This window comes from Equus quagga, chromosome 4 (assembly GCF_021613505.1).
Source record: "Equus quagga isolate Etosha38 chromosome 4, UCLA_HA_Equagga_1.0, whole genome shotgun sequence".
NCBI classification, from domain to species: domain Eukaryota; kingdom Metazoa; phylum Chordata; class Mammalia; order Perissodactyla; family Equidae; genus Equus; species Equus quagga.
The window spans coordinates 33982287-34006324 of NC_060270.1; the positions used below are offsets into that span (position 1 = coordinate 33982287).

The window sequence follows — 24038 nt, forward strand, 5'->3', positions numbered from 1 at the left end:
CATGGAGCCTGGAGTCACTCAAAGTTTTGAATCTTAAGAAAAGAAAGTGCGCAGACACAAGGAACAAGATCTGGACTGGAGGCCACATGGGGAACAAGATCATCATCATCATGCAATTCAGGACAAGAGGTCACGTGAGGCTCTTCAGGGGACAATCTCTTGTACAACCTGGAGTTACAAGAGGTCACCAGGAAAGGAATGTGGCAAAGTTCTGAGAAGTAAAACATATTCTATTCAGCATCAATGAGGCAGGCTGGAATTCGGCATCCTCACCTATAAAGCAAGAGATTAACAATCAGACTGTTGAGGGGATTAAGCGAGGTAATTTTACATGACAGCTCCTAGCATAGTGTCCAGCCTGGAGCAGACACTCAATACAGCCACTGCCTTTCTTTCCCATCCAGGCCAATGCAGGGTGAAAGAATGATACAGGCTTTGAACCTCTCTGGGGCTAGCCGGTAAGCGACTGACTTTAAGGATGTTTTCTCATAAAATGTTCACAGGGCAGGCTGCTAGGGGAGTTCCTGTGGTTGGTAACTGGTTCTCAGGCACATTCCATTTCAAGACCGGAGGCTCCTTCACTTCCTGCTTCTCACTCTTACTTTTTCAGAGGGGCTGCAGGTTCTCAAGTTTATCTTGAGCACAGCTTTCTTTCTAAATGACACATAACAAGTTCTACAGGCAAAAGTGCTCGGTCTAACTTCTTCTTTCAGAATGGGACTTTTGGCTGCCCTGAGAATGATCTAGTTCTACTCTTCGATGGTCTATTGGAAAGTAGACACAAATCAGTCCGACTGGCTGGCTGGAGGAAGATTCCTGAGTAGTCCAGGGGATATTAAGTAGTGTTGCCCGAAGGAAAAAACAAAGTTTCAGAGTCAAGCAAAAGCAAGCTGACTGTTGAAGCCCACAGGACTTCCTAAGAGATTTAGTATGCTAATGTACAATGTCAATACCTAAGAGGGCGCCAGAGTATGCAACATTTTTCAGACTTACATGACCACTCTTTTGAGAGTTGTATCTCCTTGGACTAGTATTCATGGACCATGCATGACAAAATGATGAGTTAAAGCATGATACAGGTTAAGGCGGGGATCATCTATTTGCCTATCATCAACTCCCAGAAAGACTGTGAAGATGGCGAAGTTTTTTTGTTGTGCTTTTTCATCTTCTCATTCAGGACCTACTGACTGTTTCCTCCTCTTCCTCCACAAGCCCCTTCCGTTCCCCCCTCCTCACTGCACACTGTTTTGGAAAGGATCTGCTAAACTAATCAGTATTCGATGAACTAACACCTTTTTTTTCACCACCCTTCATACCGGTACCTCTATTTCATCATTCATTCCCTTCACTTAGAAAGCATCTTCCTTTACAAAACTCCCACTCATTCAAGACCAACCCAATGTCATTTCTCCCATGAAGACTTCTTGACACCCTGCCCTCCACCCTAATTAAAAGTGATCATTCTTTTCTCTTCTCAGAACTTTGTCTGCAAGTTCCAACTTTCTACTTTAAATGATACTTTGTGTGCTGGGTCACCCTCACCAGTAAGTTCACCTCCTTCCCTAATACTTTCACACCTATCATCTTGTCTTATGCCCCTAACATGCTGGGAGGCAGAACTGGCAGGTATAATTATATTCATAGTATGGAGAACAATGTAGCTTAGTGGTTGAGAGCAGCTGATGGAGCCAGGCTACCTGAGTTCAAGTCCTGGCTTTATCTTTTATGAACTATGTGACCTCGAGCAAGTTGTGTAACTTCTCTGGTTCTCAATTTTTCATCTGTGAAATGGTGGGAACAACAGTACCTTCCTCAGAGGCTGGCTGTGAGGATTAAGTGAGTTAATGATACAAAGTGCTCAGAATAATGCCTAACTCAAAAAGCATTTAGCAAAAGTCCCAGAGAGTTTAGAAGTGGTCAGGTCACAATTTTCCAGATTTATATCATGTTTCTTTCCTCAACAACGCTATCTTTCAGTATCGCTCATCCATTCAGTAAATATTTATTGAGCTCATTGACGACCCAGGTGTGACTCTAGGCAACCAAGAAATGTACACTCTAACAAAGAGGAAAAGGAGGCAGAAGGGAGTCAATGCAGAAGTAAAAGAACTAAACAGACTAGATAGAAAATATTGTTTTTTGTTTTGGTTTGCCCTCATCTCAACCCCTCCATCCCAACAATCCATTCGAACACTCTACTTTGACTAAACTATTCGTGATGCTTCTTGTTTGATTTAAAACTATATTTTCTAGAGTTCAGCATTTGTTTAGAACGTTTTGCCTCATCTCACCAGTTTCTTCAGGGAATGAGCAAGAAATCACTCCTGGGTTTTTCCTAATTATCCTATACATGTATTTTGGGTCATCCCCCCTGTGCCCCACCCCAATGAACCCAAGCGCATCCCCAGTTGCTGATAGGTGACTCAATAAAAGAACATTCTGTCTTGATGCTCAGCTGCTGGTTCTGGCTCACAGTGTTTTTATGAGATTTGTTACCAGAGGGCATTTCACTAGAAGAAAGTGTCATGTACAAAACTGTAGACTTGACCAATCTCTCCCTTCAGGATTTCAGCTATTAAAAGAGTTAAATCAAACTAATCCCATAATTTGACTCCTGAGGAACATTTTTTGAAAATGATGCTTCTGCATCTAGCAAAATAGACCTTCATCCTCTCTCCCATCATTAGGACATGTTTTTCATCTATGAGAAATATTTTCTCCAATTTGATTTCATTACATTCACACTTAAAGGCTTTTCCGTAGTGTTACTAATTCATGTCCGTTGATCATTTGTCATTCTTACAGTCTCTGCCTTGATTTGTAATTCACAACTTTTTTGTTAATTTTTTTTTATTTGAGGAAGATTAGCCCTGAGCTAACATCTGCCACCAGCCCTCCTCTTTTTGCTGAGGAAGACTGGCCCTGAGCTAACATCCATGCCCATCTTCCTCTACTTTATGTGTGGGACGCCTACCACAGCATGGCGTGCCAAGAGGTGCCATGTCCACACCCGGGATCTGAACGGGTGAAACCCGGGCCGCCAAAGCGGAATGTGCACACTTAACTGCTGCGCCACCGGGCCAGCCCCTGTAATTCACAACTTTTTATTTGCCTATCCCACCATTCTGGGGATTATATATGGGGATATGGCCTGCACAGTGGATCGAGGTGGTGGCGGTTGCAAGTGTATGGGATGGAGGGAAAGAGAAAGTGATGGATGAATTAAAGTTTCAAGCTGTGAGTGCCCACCCACCTCCCTAAACTGGCTAAAACTTTCTAACCTGAGCAGTAACATTCATATCCTTGACCAGAAGCAGATGAAATACCTGCCAAAGCTTCTATACCTTTCTCTGTCTGTACTTGTTCTAAATAATGGTCTTTGCTGACCTGAAAAATTGGCTAAATTGGAAAGTAAGTTTATTAAGACTCGAAAGATGCAACAATCAAAATCAGACATAGATGTGACCTCAGTTAGTGGCCCTTCCCTCAGATCTCAGTATGGAGAATCCTTTGCCACCGGAAGGACTTCCATGGAGGACTCATGGATGCACAGGCAGAAGATGAGGCCCGATTAGCCAAGATCTGTTGGCATGGTTGCCCACCGAAAACTCTCAGGAAATGAGCCAGAGGGTCAGAGAACACTGAACCTAGATCATCTAGTAGAATGGTTGCCAACAGGTAGGCAAGTTGGTCATTTAAGCAGTAGAACCTTTTATTTAAATAAAATAGCATACAAAATTTAAACCAAATCTAAGAATGGAGCCACTTGGATAGAAGGACCTAGAATCCTCACCACTTGTTCCACACCTCATCATCCGAGGCTGTACATCTACCCAGAACTCTGGGGCTCCTTAGAGCATAAGTGTAAAAATTCACTGATGGAACCTAATTTCAACCTTAACAATTCCTCAGAGGAAACTGAAGCCCAGAGATTAAGTGTGGTCCGTTTATATACAGAACTAGTAAGTAGCATAGCCATAAATTCTCCTGAAAGAAACCATGTCGCCTTTTTCCAAATATATAATATTTATGTCCTATGATTCTGCCCTTTTAGTAGGATGAAGAAGTTGGTGTAATCAATGTGCCAAGCAAAACTCAAAAATGTGCCCAAGGTCAAAGAGTGGACAATAGCAAATAAGAATATGTAAATTATCCCTTGGGAAACCCAACTTAGAGAAACACAAAATATTCATTCTATAAGTTAAAGTTTCATGTGATGGTTCTGCAGTGAAAACAACAAAATTATAGTAGGGAATTTTTTTTTTCTAGCTACTATACATAAATATGTCAGACACAAAATCAAACCACTCTCAAATGATGTTAAATCCATTCAGTTTTCAGTACAGCAAACATAGCAGCGTTTGTGTGAGGTGTGGGAGACACGTAACCGAAATGTGCTCCTCGGGTTAGTAACTTGAACCAGGAATTCACTAAAAAAGTGTGAGGAGCCTACAAGAAAGAGCACTGAGCAAAACACATTGTGAGACACATTTGATATAATAGTCATATGATTAACAAACTGTCACATCAAACTTTCCCGCAACGTGGGAACACTTTGACACTTCATATTTTTAAAACTGACATTTTGATTCATTACTGTAAATAGCGCGTTGGTTTAAATATTGTGACAAGGAACAGATCATATATATATATATGTATATGCACTCTATATATTAGATGTGTATATTTTTCCTAGCTCTCTGACATTTTAGAATATACGAAACCTTTTCTTATAATGACAGTTTGGGCCAGTGTGTAAACAGACTATTGCACTCTTCAACTACCCATTTCTCTTGCAAGTAGGCAGATGGACAATATTTCTTCCTTCCACAGAAAGTCTAAGAAGCAGAGGGATTTCAAAAGTAATAGGATGACTTCTAAAGAGAGTCTGAATAAGCCTACCAACTCCAAGCAAAGGATGTTATAAAAGTTTTAATTCTCTGCACCTGAGTTCACAAAATCATTGTCACAAATGTACATAAACACTTCTCTTGTCTTCAGTGGGCTCCCAATCCACAATCTGTTTTCTGGAGAGACAGACACATACACATGCAGTGTTAAAGTAATGCAGACTGCTTCAAACATGGAAGAAAGGTGCAAAGTGCTGCTTTTTTTTTAATTTTTCTTTTTTTCTTGTCTTTATTTGTGTATATGTGCACTGTTTATAGTAAATAACATGTTCCCTAAGCCACTGTTCAGAGTAAACCGATGCAATTCAATTAAAGCATGAGCATCACTGGGGACTGAAGAAATTTAGAAAGCTTGGAAGAACACTCAGATTCCCAAGGCAAACTTTCTTCTCAAAGATAATATAAAGCGGGCCAGCCCCATGGCCTAGCAGTTAAAGTTCTACGCCCTCTGCTTCTGCAGCCAGGGTTCACAGGTTCGGATCCCAGGTGTGGGCCTACCCGACTCATCAGCCATGCTCTGGAGGCATCCCACATACAAAGTAAAGGAAGGCTGGCACAGATGTTAGCTCAGGGTTAATCTCCCTCAAGCAAAAGAAGAGGAGGATTGGCAACGGATGTTAGCTCAAGGTGAATCTTCCTCACAAAAGAAAAAAAGAAAAGATAATATAAAGATAGTGTTTGATTTCCATCTAACACCAAACAATACAATTTTCTAACTATTCACTTTACCTACAACTCTAAAACAAAAGATAAAACATTCATTCCCCTTGAACATCCATAGTTCAATACCAATTTTTTCTTTGGTAATTCCAAAGTTATTATGTAATTTCAAAGTACATACACACACAAAATTCAAAAATAGACACACAAGCATATTTGTCTTAGGTATTCAACTTTCTCTGTGGACATTATGCCATTATTATTCAACTCATCCTCCTTCTTAAACACCTGGAAAGTCAGATACAAAAAAAAAACATGAGATCTATATATACCAAGATATTATACTCACTACAAATCAGCTTTGCCTCTGTTCTGAAATTTAAATTAGGCAACGGTGTTCTTCCTGAGCATATACACAAAAAAAGAAGACTGTTCCACATTTATGCTTTTTCAGAAAGAATGCAGAATATTACCAATCAAACTCATCCAAATCTTAGAATAGTTAGAAAAGCATAATGGATATCAACTAAGAAATCAAATATTGAGAAAATCTACAAAACATCAATGTCAACCAAAATCTAGGCTTTAGGTGCAGCATTCAAAAATTCTTGCATCCTTCTTTTGTAAAAACCAAAAGAAGTGGTCTAATTTTGTTCTTAGCTAAATTAGTCAATCCATTTAGGGCAGAAGGCCTTTTTTCCCCATATTCTGGATGTATCCAAATTTATTAAAAGTTAAAAGAGTCTTATACACTATTTCGAGATTTATTTCAAACTAAGCAAATGAAAAAATATAGAAATGGACTATTTTTCCCTTGGCTTACTGGGAAAAAAAAAAATAACAGCAGCTAAAGTGTTATCCAAGGCATTATAATAAACCACCGTTTGAACATGACCTCAGAACTATTTTCCCAAACTCTTAAGGGTTAGCGTACAACCTAAAGACGGTGGAGACTCCTCAATAGTAGGCTGCATGACTGCCTATGGAACCATGCCCCCTCCGTAAGTACCAGGGAAGACTTAAACTAACATTATAACATTTGCAGGCAGAAGATGTGGATGTAAATCAAATCTCCACCATTTATCACCTGAAGTGAGTTTGAGCAGGTCACTTGACTTTCACTTCTTCATCATAAAATGAGGATAATATTGGGCAACATACTAGGTTTTACAAAAACTAAGAGTATACAAGAAGTCTTACGGGAATCCAAATTGGTGAGAACACTATTCCCCGAAATTATAATTTGCCAACTTTCTCCATCAATTAAAAATATTTTACAAAATCATCAGAATTTAACTAAATTCAACTCGACAAAAATTTACCAGGGCCCAGCCCAGTGGCGTAGTGGTTAAGTTTACAGGCTCCATTTCAGTGGCCTGGGGTTCATGGGTTTGGACTCCAGGAGCAGACCTACACACTGCTCATCAGGCCACGTTGTGGTAGCATCCCAAATACAAAATAGGGGAAGGTTGGTACAGATGTTAGCTCGGGGCCAGTCTTCCTCACCAAAAGAAACAAAACAGAAAAAAAATTTACTGGATGCTTATCACACAAGATTTAGTTCTATGCCAGGTGCCATGACTGAAAGGCTGGCAAGGGGCTGGGGCAGGGTGGGTGGCTGGGAGGTCCATCTAAGTCATGATTTCTGTTCCCTAGAACCCTGTACCTTATGGAAGACACACTGTTTCACATATGAACTATCTGAAGGATACTTAACTTTACACAATAAAGTACAAAAGAAAGGTTGGTGCTGACAATAGCTCTTATGGTAGTTTTCTGTGAGGTCCGACACGAGGTCAGAAAAGTGTTCAGAGCAATAGAGAACATGACATGATTTTTCCCCTGCACCTTTAAGCACCTACTTCTCAATGAACCAGTCTGGGGAATACAATTGGAAAGCATCTCTATGGATGGGCATTACTGAGCGGCACCTCGGGCATTTACTCTGGGCATCTATCACCCCCGCACTATTCATTACCCCCCCTCATTTCCTCATTCCTTCCTCTGCACTGAGCACCTCCTTTCTCTTTAGCTCCTCTGCCCATTCCTAGGGAGAGTAATGCCCCTGGGCCCGACTCATCTCCATCCACAGCCTTCTGGGCTGAAAAGGGCCCTTGGGTAGGGATAAGTGTGGCACAATTGGAACGTCACAGGATGGGAATCAGGAGACCTGCATTCTTGTCCCAGCCTTGTCGCAACTTCACTCTGTGACCTTGAGCAAGTCACTTCCACTCAAAGGGCTCCAGTATCCTCACCATCAAAGGAGAGCTGAGGACACGTAAAAGCATTTCTTGCTCCTAAACATTCCATGTCTGTTCTGACCTACAGTCCCCAACAGCTTGCAAGTGACGACTGGGGGCTCACCAGTCACATAGCTCCTGAAGCAGCATTGACATGACCACATCAACGGTTTCTATTATGGGGAAGGTCAGGGAATCTTTCAGAAAATAGCCGGTCTAAACAGAGCCCAAGGAGTGTCATGGCAACACCGCTTGCAAGCTGCCAGAGGTAGGGAGGAAAAGCAGCCAATATGCGTGTGCAGCTGCCACATTTCAGAACAGCACTCAAACCTCGTTAATATCATCTTGCTTAATACCAAGTCCCATAGATCATAAGCTATTTTTACAGTGTATTTAACAGATTTGTGTATCGTCTTCCCTGCCAGCATTTTCACCGTCCAGTACAGAGGACTCTGCCATTGGAGAGCCTTCAGGACCTTAGGCCACCCAGGGTTAACTCAGGAGAAAAAGGGAGGGGGAGAAGAAAAATGAATAGGAGGGAAAGAAATATACTCAGTAGGGTTGGAGGCCAGGGGAGAAGAGGCAGTAAGATGTAATAAGAGCAAGTACAAGCCCACACTACTAACACTCAAGTGCAAGGCACTCAAGTCCCAGCTCTCCAAAGATTCAGAGATGTACGTGTGGAGGAGAGAATGCGACAGCTGAGTCCTCTCTTATATTCAGATGAACACAGGTCCTCCAACTTCAGTTTCGAACACCAGCTTGCTTAAGTTCACTTGTCTCCACAGTCCGTTCCCTTTGGAGCAGTCACGCATGCCACTCTGCAGAGCACTGTGCCCATGCTCTGGGAGGGAAGCACCTATCCACTGCGGTGAGCTTAGAGGAAGTGGCTTTTGCTAAACGTCTTGTTCACAACCTGTCTCCCACATGTAGGAGTGGGAATTTTAGTTTATGACAATTGACCAAGCTAAACTATGTGAAGGCACCTGTCACAGGGCCTGTCACATAGTAGATACTGAAGAAATGTCTGTTTCCATCTGTTTCATAAGCAGCAGCACCATGTGTACCACCTTTATCACCAATGGTCTTCAAAGGAGGGAGGAACCCAACCAATGCCTGCTGAGTGGTAGGCAGGAGCTGAGGGCCCAACCATCCCTCTACCGCTTGGTCACATGGGGGCGCCATTCTCAGACCTGCCGCTAGCGGATCAGGTAAACTAGGGTAACTCATTTCTCCCTTAGGAGGGGGTTCAACTAGACAGAGAGTATTTAACTTTCTTCGCAGTTCTGAAATTCTATAAGCCTATAAGTCTCATATCCATCTTAGAAACAAGCAATAAGCAGAGGGGAAAACTGTTGAAGAACATAGTTATGAGCTTCTTTATTGAGTATAATATCTAGGGCACTGTGCCAGGAGCGAAATGGAATTCAGAGAAACAGAAAGTAGTCTTTAGATTCAGAAACCTTATAATGTGTGCGTGTGTGTGTGTATGTGTGTGTCTGTGTGTGTGCGCGCACATGCGCGCAGGCACGCACAGGAAGAGGCGGGGGCCGGGGAAGAGGACCGTGTGAGGAAACATGAAAAGATGGCAATCCAAAATAAAGTTTAATTCTAAAACAAAGTCCCATGCTAAGACTATACTTCAGAGCCAAGGGGTGAGAGGGGAAGTCTTCCCTAGGAGGAGGGATATGTGTCGGTCCTTCAGACAGGGAGGCAAGGCCCACAAAGGCAAAATGGAGGGAGGTGACATTTAAGAGCTGGTCCTCTCCAGCGGAAGGATCATCAGTATCTAAGATATTAAATATCTTATTTGTTTCATGTTTTAGATCATTTTAACATTCTATGCTTCATCCATTAAAAGCTAGAAGGACAATGGTCCCCCTACCCACCCATCAATCATCATGAATACTCTGGGTGGGAGCAAGAGCACCGAGACAGGGACAAGACACCTGGGTTCTGGGCCCTGCTCTATTGCCACGCTCAGCTGCCAGATTTTAGCTAAGTGGCTTATCTGCCTGTGGAATAGGAGATCTTATAGAATTCCAGTCGGAGTTGTCGAGGCTTCTTGAGAACCATCTTGTCCCGAACTCATGTTTTACAGCTGAGGAGACTAAGGCCCACCAAACAAGAAGTGATTTCTCTCTGCTATACATTTCTGTCATCTATGCTCAGTTCTCTGGACATGGTTAGCATTCACCTGCTTCTGGGTCTTGCCTCAAGCTGATTCTTGCCGGCCAGAGATTTCCACTCAACTCCCTGTAATATCCCATCAAATTCCATTTAATCATCTTTCAAAGCTTACTCCAGTACCTGGTTCTATAAGAAATCTCCAGGTAGAAAGTGTTCCCCAAATTCTCTCACTCACAAAGTATAATTCCTGAGCCTACACAGCACACTGACTCTTGGCTGGCTTTGAACCAAACTCACCTCTACACACCTGCCAGCAGCCTCCTTCAACTTCCTAGCAAGCAACCTTGCATGGTAGTTGCTAAGTTAATGCTTATTAAGTCAGCTTGGTTTGAACCTCGGTTTTCTGACACTCATCCATGTACCTTCTCAAACATCTCATACTGCCTCTGATCATGACAAGCCTAAATGCGTGCAATCCCCAGGACAGCCAGAATTGTTTCAACCACCTCCAAATCCATCAAACTATTTACCAGGCTGACTAAATATGTGGCAAGAGGGAAGAGACATAAAGGAAAGGAGACAAGAAGCAAAGGGCATGGACTACAAGTTGGGTAAACAGCCATGCCTATGAGCTGAGGAGCGCTAGTATTATCATTCCAGGTTTATGAGGAAGAAATCTGCAGTGCAGAGATTCAACGGCGGACCCAGGTTCTCACATATAGTCCCCAGTGGAGCAAGCAGGTCCAGTTCTGCAGTCAAAAAGGATACAGATATGACCACGGCGGTAAACTGTCAGATGGACAAAGTCTCAATACCTAACCATCAGCTGGGCAGGCCCATTCAGTCAAATGCAGAGGATGACAGACATTCAGAATGGACAAGCATGGCAGCCATCTATAGCAAAGGTTTTATACGGAAGTAACACTCAACCAGTAATACTGGAGTGAAAGCATGGCAGAAAGATTTATGAGGCAGAGCTGTGTAACTCCAGAGGCAACTCAAGGCACACATCAGATGGGAATTTAAAAAAATCCCTTTAAACACACAAGGACTCAGATGCCAGCACACGCAGGGATGGCCCCAGCCAGACAGCAAAGGCATATTGGCACCACTGTAATTTGTCCATTCACCAATATGCTTCCCGAAAAACACCCATATGCTTTCTTTTAGCTTCCATATGCTTTTTTAGCAAGGAAACTAAAATATTTCATTAGTTTTGAGTAATTAATAATTACTTATTTCACAATAGTCTCCCTCATTAAAAAACGAAAATAACTGATTAAGCGGCAGGATCCTGGCTTTCAACTCAAGTTTTTTCAATTTTTTTTTTTTTTTTTAATTCTTCCCCTCTAGGAATTGAGTAATAGAGTAAAACAGGCAGTGTGGAAATATTCGCACTATGGGAAACGAAGAGTTACCATACACACAGCCCAGCATTCCTCTTGACTGAGACATCATGGTTTAATAAAAAGAACATGGACTTTGGGAGCAGCAGCCTTGGGATCCAATCCCAGTTGGACCCCTGGTGAATAGTACTTCTGAGGGAACGAAGGGCGCTGAAAAGATAAAGTCTGCTGGATTCCTTCAACCCAGCCTTCCATTATTCCCCAGGAGGGACCTCACAGGGCTCCTTCCTGCTATCTCAAGGCAGGGGTAAGGCCTGCCCCAGAATGCTGGCAGTGTGCCAGTCATTGTCAGCAGGCCATGGCCAACAGCCTTGAAATCGGTCTTGGGCCTAAAACAATGCTTCTCAAACTCTAATGAGCAAAAGAACTACCTAGGGATCTTATTAAAATGCAAATTCTGATCCAGGAGTTCTGGAGTGCGGCCTCAGGTCTGCATTTCTAACAAGCTCCCAGGTGATGCTCATGTTCCTGATCTTCAGACCAAACTTTGAGAAGCAAAGACCTCAAAACTATCAAGACGAAGTTAGGAAGTAGAATCTGTAAAAACAGGGTTAAGTGTGGCCGTCTCATTAGGTTATGATGAGGATTATTAATTATATTGACAATAATATGTCTGTGTGTTTGTACAGCACAATGGTATTTCACTTATCCACACAACAGTCCTGTCAAGAGAGTATGGCTTCCATTTTACAGACAACAAAACTGAGACCCAAAGAAATCAAGCAATGGATCCAAAGTCACGCAGCTAGTAGCACCAGGTTTCCGATCCAGATGCATCTACCAGTCAAGTGTGATAAGCGGATGGAAGAGGGAAAATATAAGTAGATGCTACTGTAGAGTGCTGGTATAGAGGCTGGTTCTTGTTCTGCCATCAACCCGCTGCCTGAATTTTGGTAAGCCGCGCCACTTCCCAGAGCCTCTGCTTCCCCATCTGTAAGGTAAATGTGTTGCCCCTGACAATCTCCAAATCCTCTTCCATCTCTAACACCAGCTTTCCCTCTCATGGCTCCCACGTAGAGTCACAGCGGGTCACCAAGCGCTGAGCACTAACTCCGCACATGTGGCAGTCATTACATCTTGGCACCATCCAAATCCCAGCTGCTCACATCTGCATTTGCGCTGATCTGTGCACGGTCAGAAGTCTCTCTCTTAAAAATCCCACGCTCACTATAACAGGGAGAAAACAACAAAGGGATTCCCCAAAGCATTGAAATTCCAAGTCAGTTGATAACTCACAGTATGATCAGGGTGTGATGACCTTAATCAGTGTCTCCTCCTCATCTGACCTACAAAAATGGAGAAACTGAGACCACTAACCTGTTAGAAGTTTGAAAAAAAGAAAAAATAGGAATTATTTATAATGCATTTTATACAACTGCCCAACATTTCTTATTCTGCCTTAAGGTACCAAATAAGCATTTAATTAATGACCTTATCACATAAATGATACAGGATATGTGATCTTGTCCCTCTCTGAACTCCCATAGCACACACTCGCTGCACTCCTCGGGCCCAGTGGGCATTTTCTACCAGGGATTTGTACAGTTTACAGAATTGTTTTATTGTCCCTATTCATATTCAGTGTTATTGCTGAGGGAATTCACACATTTTGGGGCAGATCTGGATTTAAATCCAACTTTAGTATTTGCTAGCTGTATGACTTTGGGCATATTACTCAACCTCTCTGAGCTCAGTTTCTGAACGTGAAAAAACAATCTTCTATTGTATGAGATTAAACAAAATAATATATTAAAATGGATAGCATTCAGCATTTTCTGGGTTAAAAGTACATTTCAGTGAGTGAGTGAGTGAATGAATGAATGTAGCGAGCAGAATAAGAGTTTCAATATTAAAACATCACTCAACAGTTTGAGACATAAGTGTCCAGAGTCACACTGGTAAATGAGTCTGACACTCAGAATAGAACAACTGGTGAACTCTGGGAAAAGTCCAATAGCAACAGGAAATGTATGTTACCCAAATGTCATCTCAGACTTGCCAAGCTGAAAACAACTTTTGCTTAGCCTAGAACCTATGTATGGCCTTCAGAAGGTCTACAAACCTCCTGACATTGTAGACAACGTTCCATGCAGACGTGCACTTTCTAACTACTTCATAGATTGATCTGAGTTTCCAAACATTCCATAATCCTCTCCTCTACTCCCAACAAACACACACACACACACACACACACACACACACACACACACACACAAATTACGAACTACTGCCTTAGGCAAGTCCCTTGACAGAAAGGGATCTATCAACTGAGAGAGAAAAAAGTTTATTTAATAAAACAAGGCTGAGCTATACAAACATGCTATTTAGAAAGTACAGATAGTGGAAGTTATCCACAATGAGCACTCCAAACCAGAGAAAGGGCTCTGAATTCAAGACTTGGCTTCGCTACACACTTGCTGTAGGACCTTGGGCAAATCAGAGACCCATGAAAATCAGGGTCAGTGGAACCTCTGACATCATCTCCTCTACCCCCCTCCTCCTCTTCCCATGTCATAGATGGAGAAACTGGGGTTCAGAAAGGGTCATGCCTTCACCAAAGTCATAGCAAATTATACAAAGCCAAGATGTGAACCTCAGACTCAGTAAAATGATTTCCACAGTTTGTACCTCAGTATCATGACGTCCAAGATAAGGGTTTAAACTCAGTGGCCTTTAAGTTATCTTCTAACTGATACATAATTACTACTCTCTTTCCTGGACCTGGAAATCTCATGAAAACATGAGTTTGGCTTTGGCAAAGATTATTCCAGCTGCTTCTCAATCCCAGCCCAGTCCCACAAGAATGAGGAAAGAAGTCTGAAAGAGCAAGAGACGCTGCTATTAATCTTGTGTAGCACAGCGACTGGAAACTGCAGGCCTTGAACTGCATTTCACTGTGTTGGCTATTACTCTCCTGTCCTCTTGCTTATTAATCCTTCATCTGTCTTCTCTTTATTAATGTTCCCAACTATGAGCAGTACACAGGCAGCTAGGAACTCATCCTTAGTTTCCTATAATTCACTGGATAAGAAAAGGGCAGGAGGCAGGTGGAGGAAACAGTGGTGATGTCAGGGTCAAGTAATCTCTTACAGGAAGGACTGCAGGGGAATCCACAGTCTACTAATAAGCACAGATAGCAGAAGCCAGCCAGAATTCTCTATTCCACTGCCCCATGGAATTAACGAAGAAGGCTGGCATCCATGTATGTCTTAAGGGCATGTCACAACCGCATTGACAGTGAGATTGGTTTTGCTTGAAAGACAATGGTCCTTTAACTATTGGGAAAAGAAACAATAGTTTATAGAAAGAAATTTCTCTCCTAAAACAGAGATACAACTATGGAGTCAGAAGAAATTATTCTAGATCAGGATATGCCTCTAATACCATAGAGAAAGCAAATTCCTTCCCTGATCCCAAAATCTCCATCTCTGAAATGAAAGAATTTGGTTAGATTGGTTCTTAAAGTCCCCTCTGACTTTAAGATTCTGACCTCTCCTTACGGATCAATGACTCACCCTGAAAAGGTCAAACAACAGAACAGGAACCCATCAATGTTGCCAGTGGATAAGTTGACCAGATCCCCTAAAAATGAGACCCAGATGACGGAGTAGAGAAACATGGGGGAAGGTGGATTTTTTTTTCCTTTCTAATCAGAAACTGAGCGTTGCTGGAGGGAGGAGATGACCAATGCCTAAATGGGCCAACTACAGTATATATACAATTCAAATTCCAACTGCTTTTCTGGTATGTGAAAGAATCAGAGCCTAAATAAAAGAATAACCATTTTCCCACCCTGGTTCTGTAGAAGAGTCATAGGACTTTCCTATGACTCTGGAAAAGTGGCAGTATGGGAGGGAGAAAGGACCAGATATGAAATAAAATCACAGCTAATAAGACATTTGACTCAAAGTAATGCTATAATCAACTGGTCGGACTCCACCTGTTGTTAGATGCTGACATGGAGCCTGGAGAAGGAAAGTGACTTGCCCAAGGTGACTCAGCCAGAGCTGGAATTAGAATTAGATTCTTGTGACTTCTGGTTCACATAACATAAAACAAACTGCTTCACTCCCCAAAACAATGGGATTCTACCCAGGTAACTAAGAAAATAATTCCATTTATAACTACTGCCTCCACCTCCACCTCAAAAAACAATAACTTATTAATTTGATTTAAGGCAGTCTAGGGCTGTTTCCATCAAATTCTAATAAACCATTCACTCTAGCAATATAGACATGTCCATGGGAAGTAGTTGGGTATTATTCAGGCTTGCTAATGAATCACCCTGTGGAAAACAGATAATCAACAGTCTGCAGGAGGTCAGAAGCCTGTTCTTGTTCAAGTACAGATCTTGCCTATTAAAGAACATTGGGTATCAACTCTAAATAGTAAACAGGGTATACCATTTCAGATTCCATGAAGTGCAGCTTTAAATAGATTTGGTTTGGAAACGGGACAGGGAACACACCACAGTCAGTGGATCAACATTGAAAGAAGAGAAAAACAATGATTATACTCATTAAAGGGGTACCTGTTGACATATCTACTGTCAACTCCAATTATTTATTAAAACTGTTATTCTTTCTTCATTTCTGCCACTGATACTAATGATGACTACAAGATTATTTTAAATTTCTACAGCATGACCCCAGAATATTTACTCTTCCACCTTCCAAAGGTTATTCGAGAAGTTTTTATCCTTCCCACCCCATCAGCCCCCACCTCCAAAATATAGAGGATGGATAGATAGATAGATGATAGATAGATAGATAGATAGATAGATAGATAGATAGAAATAGATGAAATACCTCTTTCCCGAGAACAATTTTTCATAACTTTTCAAGGCTCGCTTAAACTCCTCTTTGTAGTTTCAAGATGGGTTCCAGCAGGGAAGAGGGGCATAGTTAACCACTTTTCAAAGCTTATTCTATTCATATTTAACAATTATGGGGCCGGCCCCATGGCCGAGTGGTTAAGTTCGTGCGCTCTGCTTTGGTGACCCAGGGTTTTGCCGGTTCGGATCCTGGGTGCGGACCTCGCACCGCTCATCAGGCCATGCTGAGGCGGTGTCCCACAGAGCACAACCAGAAGAACCTACAACTATAATATACAACTATGTACTGGGGGACTTTGGGGAGGAGAAGAAGAAGAAGAAAAAAGATTGGCAACAGCTGTTAGCTCAGGCGGCAATCTTACAAAAAAAAAGAAAAAGACAATCATCATTTAGAGAAAAGTTAACAACTGCAGTTTCTAAATGAATAAGTTAGATCTCTGCCTAGCAGAGCTATCAAAAACTATGATACTACACATCTACAGTACATTCTCTTCTGATATATTTATCCACAAAAATACATGAAATATATGAGAAAGAAGTTCTTGCAGGGGCATTTTATGGACTAGAAAATGATGAGCAGGAGCCATTCCTGTATTTTTGGTCACTACTTTTTTGAATAATCCTATCTTTTGTAGGAATGAGAATAAAATCCAACAACACACAACTGGTTGCTATGTCTGATCCAGTTATAGATGGGTTTCACAGTCTATACTTCACCCACCTTGTTTGCACATGACGTGTTCTTATTCCATGTGTATGGTGAGTATGAGCTTTGAAAACCAAATTAATGGAAGACCATAATCTCTACTTAATTCTAAAATTGCTAACTCCTACAAATATGGGGCAGTACCAACAAATTTCAATTCTTTCAGAGGTCTGTATAACTAAAGTCATGTTTATAGTTCAAGATCATGGAAATAACTTACCAAAGGAATTATGAAAATACTCAGTAAGAACAAATGTTTACAGTACTTTCAATGCTGACATCAAATCTTTCACAAAGTTGCTATTCTACAGGGCCTGTAGTCAAGACACCATATGGGCTACTTCACTACTCTTTGCTAAGTCTTCTAAAAGATGACACTGAGCACAGCAAAGCTAAGTGGGAAGTGCAAATATCAGCTGGTGAGCTATAGGAGAAAACTCACATTTTGCACATTTTACAACTATCATACTTTAAATTTTTTTTATTTACCTCTGTTTTCTTGACAAACTCAAAAAGAATGCATTCTTCTGCCAAAGATCTATCTCCTTCACACTGGTGCCCCAGGAGAGTAGCATGCAGATACAGTCCTGGGTTTCAAAAAAGTCTAACTCATTTTCTCTATTCTCAGGATTTTTTGTTGCTGTTCAGCCTTGGATTACGTCTTTTTGAGATTTTGGGGGGCAGCTAAGAGACAGCGATGGATGCAACTAGTAAAGTTTACCCCTTCAGAGCCAGGTAACACTGGCAGCATAGTGCGGTGAAAAATGCACTCAACCAAGGGCCAGAAAGCTGGAGAGAAAGCCCTCCTGCCACATACTAGCTGGAAATACAGGAAGGCAATGGACAAGAACATCCTAGTACATGCACATTATGAACCCTTAAAGACTCGTTAAATCTGAATCTTTTGTGTCACCCAGATTTTTGTGTTTTTGGTATCAAACATTAAGTGCTAAGAAGTGAAAGGGGAAATTAAACCAAGAAGACATAAAAGGAGGGCAGTTCTCTGTCTCAGCCATTTTTCAGGTTTTGGTGCTCATGAAATATCTTTGTATTTCTTCTGTTGGGAGTAAAAGCAAACAATCATTATTGGCTAAGATGGCTATTAGCATTTCATAAATATGAAGGTGCCAATCCTCTCTTACCTCAGATAGCTAGCTCTTAGAATGGTCAGTAGACACAAGGTTCAGGCAACTGCAGTGCAAGATCTGTAAATGAAATAGGTAAAAGTTACTCTTAGGTACTAAGCTATATTTATTCAATCATCATCATAAACTCATGTCTATATAGCAGTTTCTTGTTTTGAAAAATATTTTCACATTCATTATCTCAATTCACCCCACAACAACCTGGTGGAGAAGCAGGAAGAGATTATTCTGCTCACTTCATAGGTGAGGAAACAGAAGCTGGCAGAGGGGCAGGGAGGACAGGACGGGAACTAACATCTCTCTCATGATTAACTTCACAAATACCGCATCATTGTCTTCATTTTACAGATGTGGAAACTGAAGTTCAGAAAAGGCAGATAACTTGCCCAAGACTACACAGTACAGTACATGGCAGGGTGTGCGTTTGGACCCTCTGGGCTCTGCCTGTTGGTCCACTGGTCTTTCCTTTGTATCTCAGCCCCTCATAGGATATCAGGGTTAGGAAAATACAAAGACAAACAACTCACTGATCCACTAGGCTTAGTAGAGGAGGGAATAATAAAATAAAACCAGCTATTTGACTGATGTGAGGAAGTAGGAAAAACATATGGGATTTAGAGCCAGTCAGACTTGTCTTCCTCTTACCAATGGCCTTAGGCAAGTTACTTAAACTCTCTGACTGTCAATTTCCTTATGTGTAAATGAGGATTATGACACTTAGTTCCTAGCCAAAGCTCAGTTAAACTTTGGAAGATTTTTCTCCATTATTTCATATCCACAGATATGGACAGCAGTGGTATACAAAACAATACCATTTCTTTCTAAGCCACGTTTATATGATCAAAGAATGATGTTATAAGCATCAAGTATGGCTTTTCTTTTTATTGCCATCTCTTGGATTCATGCCCTTCGTTTTAAAATACCACAACATTTATGTATGTCAATCTCATATGGCCTCACCTAAACAAACAACACAAAGAACTTTTGTTCCAAAAGACAAAGCCGCAAAATTTAAAAATCCAGTGTCCCCTCAACCCCCAAAAGCAAGAGATCCTGCTTTGGGTGAAAGAACTGCAGGTGTGTCACATGCTACTTGAAAGTTTGTGCCCATATGGTGCCTTAGGATCCGAGAGATGGAGCTTCCAACGGAACTGCAAGAACAAGGGAATTAGTTTCAATACAATGGCTAGATTGATGAAGAAGTCTAAGAACTCCTGAAAGTTTTATTATAATACACCATTTTCACATAGGACTCAAATCCGATTAAGAAAAGAGTGCAGTTCATAGGATACCCTACAAGAAATTCTTGTCACATGCCATCAAAATCAAATCATGAATCATCTCTTAACATTATATGTTATAGTTTGAAAACTATTTCATGACCATCATATTTTAAATTATACTCATTATAACCCCAATGAAACCTTATTACCCCAATTTTACCAATAATGAAACCAAACTTCCAAGATCACACAGTTAATATGGAGCAGATAAAAATTCAACCTTTTATCTGGATACCAAAATCAGTAAGGACCCTCGTACTCATATGCAGCCTCCCATTTGGGAGCACTCTATGTGGAGGGTAAGGGAAAATGAGCATAAATCATATAAAGTCAATTGTCAAGGCACCAAAGCACATTTAATATCAAGTCTCGCTTCACTAGCAAGTGAAAGGAGAAAGAGAAGACTTCACATCTGTGGTCTAACCAGAAGGTGACACATTACTACACTGAGGCAGAAGGAGTGCTCGATGCAGGTTTACCATCAACACTTTCTCAGCTCTCCCCAGTGAAGTTTCAGAGATGCAACATCCTTGGGCAAGCTATCGAAACACAAGCCACAGAAACAACAGAAGTCGGCACCGCTGAATTTTTGTGAAGGGGCCTTCATCAATAAGTCTCACGTTATGCAGGAGAAAAGCTGAAGCCTTCTAGCTAGGAAGTTCACAAGCCCTCTTCACATGGTTTGAGTGCCATGTGTCCTCAGTAATTCGTATTTCCTAATGGAATGGAGTTCTCCACTGGACCTATTAAGACATCTGGGACAACTGACAAATCCCACTCTAGCATCTTGGTAAGGATGCCAGGTATCCTTGGCTGCCTCTGTGTATTATGACTGCTGACCCAGAACCTGGCTGGTCTGCATCCTTTGTCAAACCAGCCATCCTCTCCCAAGAAAAATGTTCTCATCTCCAGAAGCAATTTCAACCAAAAATAAAGAAACCTACATAATCAACCTCTAACTTATAAAACCTCAACCTATTAATTAGAATCTATGCAAAAGCAAGACTCACCAAACCTACTTGGGATTAGGACAGAATAATTGATAATTTCTACCGAATTTTGGGAAAAACAGGAGGGAATAAATAAAGTTAAGAAAAAAGAGGAGGGGGAAGAAAAATGATAGGGAGTAAGGAAAAAAAGCAAAGAAAACTGGAAGGACATGAGAAATGAAGAGAGCAGAGAGACCTGTTTTGACAGGTTTTTCACAAACCATGGTATCTTTTGAATCAACGGCTGTACCCTAGGACAATTTTTTTTTCTTTTGAGGAAGATTAGCCCTGAGCTAACATCTGCCGCCAGTACTCCTCTTTTTGCTGAGGAAGACTGGCCCTGGGCTAATATGCATGCCCATCTTCCTCTACTTTATATGTGGAATGCCTGCCACAGCGTGGCTTGACAGGTGGTGTGTAGATCCACACTCAGGATCTGAACCAGAGAACCCTGGGCTGCCAAAGTGGAACATGTGAACTTAACCGCCATGCCACCGGGCCAGCATCCTGAGGACAATTTTTATGCAATCATCTAGATGATGATTCTAACATGATGAACAAAAATTCCAACTCACTGGCATCAGAAATGCTAGGACCAATGTAAAGATGTCTCTTAATACTTGATACTTTACAAGTGCAACAGTACAAATGGGCAATATAACTCCCACTAAGGCCATAAATGGGTAACTCTTTAGCCCTGTGATCCCAGATGTTCTTTCTGAACAGGGGGTGTTATCTTGAAAAGAACACCCACATGAGCACTGAGGACCTGGGTTCTGCTGTTAGCACTACAATTCCCAAATCTTTTGAATTAGAAGTTCTATGAAATATACACTTTTGTGTTTCTCTTTTCACAGGTCTTGAGGATGGTTGTCCCTAAACCACTGTGAAAAGGCTAGGAATTATTTTGTCTACACTTTGTGCCCTTTGGTAAGTTTTGTGTGGTGGTGGAAGTAGTGGTGAGAGGATTACCTTTCCTAAGATTTGTTTAAATTAAACAATGTCATTATCTTAAACATGATTATTAGCAAGTCTGTTCCCAAAAGCAGTTGAAATGTTAGATTAGGGCAAAGGCATTAGATGACAAACGTGGAATGTCCTCCACCACCATCATCAAATCCCGTAGGAAGAACATTTTTAAATGCACTCTCTCACCTGCCATGCTAAGATACCTATCAAGAATACAACATATTCCATGGCTTATGAATGACTTGGTTGTCTCATTAAAGTAATATTTGCCAGTATTTAATTGCTTCCATCCCTGATTTTAATTTCCTCACCTGTCAGCATTTATCAGAGGCACTGAGATCTTCTGACATCCTGGCTGATTGTGTTGAAATTAATCAGATTTTTAAAAAGTAAATTGCTTTGGCCTAAAGGTAACGCTCAACTTCTTCATGTGATATTTATAAGGTTTCTATCAATGGAACTTATAATCTTGAAATGAAATGAGAGGTTTTAGGAATCCTAAGTAGAAATATAAGCAGCTTGAAAATTTCTAGCACTGGACTTTTAAAAGATCAGGAATTCAAAAAAATGCAACTAACAAGTGCTTACTGAACATATAGCATTTGCGAACAGTCATTTTGCGTAAACAGAAGAGTAAAATATGAAGCTACCTCAGAAGTTTGGAGAATCAGGTAAAAATTAATTAATTAAGCTGAACTCACCTTGACTAAAGTAGCTGACAATCTGGCCACTCAAAAGGTGCATTTTGTATTTATAATTGTGACCAGTTACATACATTATGCTTTCACACAGTTAATCATTTTACTCTTCACCTCAATCCAGTGAGGTGAAATTGGTGTTATTGTTAATAACAGTAGCAATATTCCCATTTGACAACTGACAAACTGGAGGCAAAGAGTGGTAAAGCGATTCTTCCCTAGACAACTGATTATGAGCAGACCTGGTCTTGTGATCTAAATAAAATCAGAAAATGCAGCATGATTGCTTTGGAATAAAGAGAGAAAAAATTCTTTGCAAATCCTCCATACATAATTATTCAGTGCTAATTCTTGTGCTAATATCTATCAGTAACAGTGCTTAAGACAGTCAGGAAATTCACAAGCACTAAGCTGTTCTATAAGAAGTGAATGAAATGATGGATAGAGAAATACTTCGTAACGTGTCCTACCATCATGAGATTATTTTTTTCATTTATGTAATCATTCCTACTTTGGAATATGGAAATATGTATTCATGCAGTAATTAGGTCCCAAAAGTGAGCCTATAATGATATCATCACACCTATCTTTCAGTTACTCTGTTGGTTCTAAGGCCCTTAAATTGAACAGAAGAATGAAAAAGCCTGCATGCATGCAAATTGGGGGGTGGGGAAGCCAAGGGTAACATAGAATTTAGAGGTTGATTTTCACAAAAATGGCTTTATAACTAGACATAACAAAACTCTAGTAGGGTCTTATCTTTCCAGTGGACTCTGAGCCCCTAGTTAACCCTTAAGTGTCTCTCCTGATGTGAAGTTTTTCCTGACATAGAAAGTTTGGTGAAACAGCCTTTCTGAAGACCACCATAATGCTGGGTTCCATATCTGGATCATTAAAATTACCACATCGTCGTATCACTTTTTTCGATTGTGTGCCTTGAAGAGAAAAATCTTGCCTAATTCAGTTTCTTGAATCTGAACCCCAAGTCAAGATTCTGGTCCTTGGTTGGTAGCTCAAGAAATATTTATTGAAGGAATGCATGAACAAATGAAAAAAGCATCCTATGTAATTCCTGTAGCACCTAGCTCAATGTAAGGCATATGGGCTTAGTAAATGTTGGCTGAATTGAAATTAATTGAACACTTAATTTAAAAAGTAAAATATTCAACTAAATGATTTTAAAAGCTACTGAGTAACTGAGGGGTTCAGTGAGGAGATAAGTAATCTGCAATGACCCAGTCATCAATAATCCACTAAAGGGGTGAAGAAATGTTTTTCACAGGAAGAATAATAAAGGCTGAACACATGAGTAAAAATGTAGGCAGGAGTTGAGAAAATTCATGTAGAGAAAAACAGTATTTGTCAAGAAAGTCATGTTAAGTTCTAGATAGAAAATTACAAAATAAAAGGGAAAACAAATCTAAAGATAATAGAATTTTTTTTAGGAATGTAAGTATAAATAAAGTCAAAAAAACAAGGAATGGAGAAGAAAAAGGAGAGGGAGGGAGAAATTCTTGAAATAATGAATTCTAAAAACTAAATCATGTGTTTTAAACAGAAAAAGAAAGAAATCATTGGATAGATCAAGACAAAAGAGTTACTCAAGCTAAAAGTAGTATTTATTAAACACAGTATTTTTCTGTAACTGAGCTAAGCATTTTACATACTTTAATTCTCAAAAATATTCTTAGAAGTCATTATTATATCCATTTTGTAACTAAGTAAACCAATGTTTAGAAAGATTAAGTAATCTGATCAAGTTCACACAGCTAGTAAATTGTGGTACTAGAATTTACATCCCAGCTTTTAGACCCACAAACTCATACTGTTCCTAGTATCTAACAGACAAAAGAAGTGGGCTTGAAAGAGGACTTTAGAGTTGGATGCATGATGGCAATCTAGAAAGTGATGTGTAAAGAGAGAAAGCATAAAGAATATGAGCATCCACACCTTTTTAAGTCCTGGGAGGTAAGTAGCAAGAAAAAGACTGAAGGAGGAGAGAGGGTGGATGGGGGAATTGAAGCTACCTTTGAGTATCTGAGGACTGTCATGGATGAGCAATGCAAAG

The 24038-nt window shown here is 40.6% G+C and overlaps 1 protein-coding gene across 7 annotated transcripts in view; it reads right to left on the reverse strand.

Annotated features, from left to right (window-relative positions):
- LPP (LIM domain containing preferred translocation partner in lipoma) overlaps positions 1 to 24038 on the reverse strand; it is a 653489-nt gene that overhangs the window by 462466 nt on the left and 166985 nt on the right. For all 7 annotated transcript variants that reach the window (XM_046658568.1, XM_046658562.1, XM_046658566.1 and 4 more), the window contains one exon: positions 18029 to 18091. The gene's annotated coding sequence lies outside the window, so the exon portion shown is untranslated. The remainder of the gene's footprint in view (positions 1 to 18028; positions 18092 to 24038) is intronic.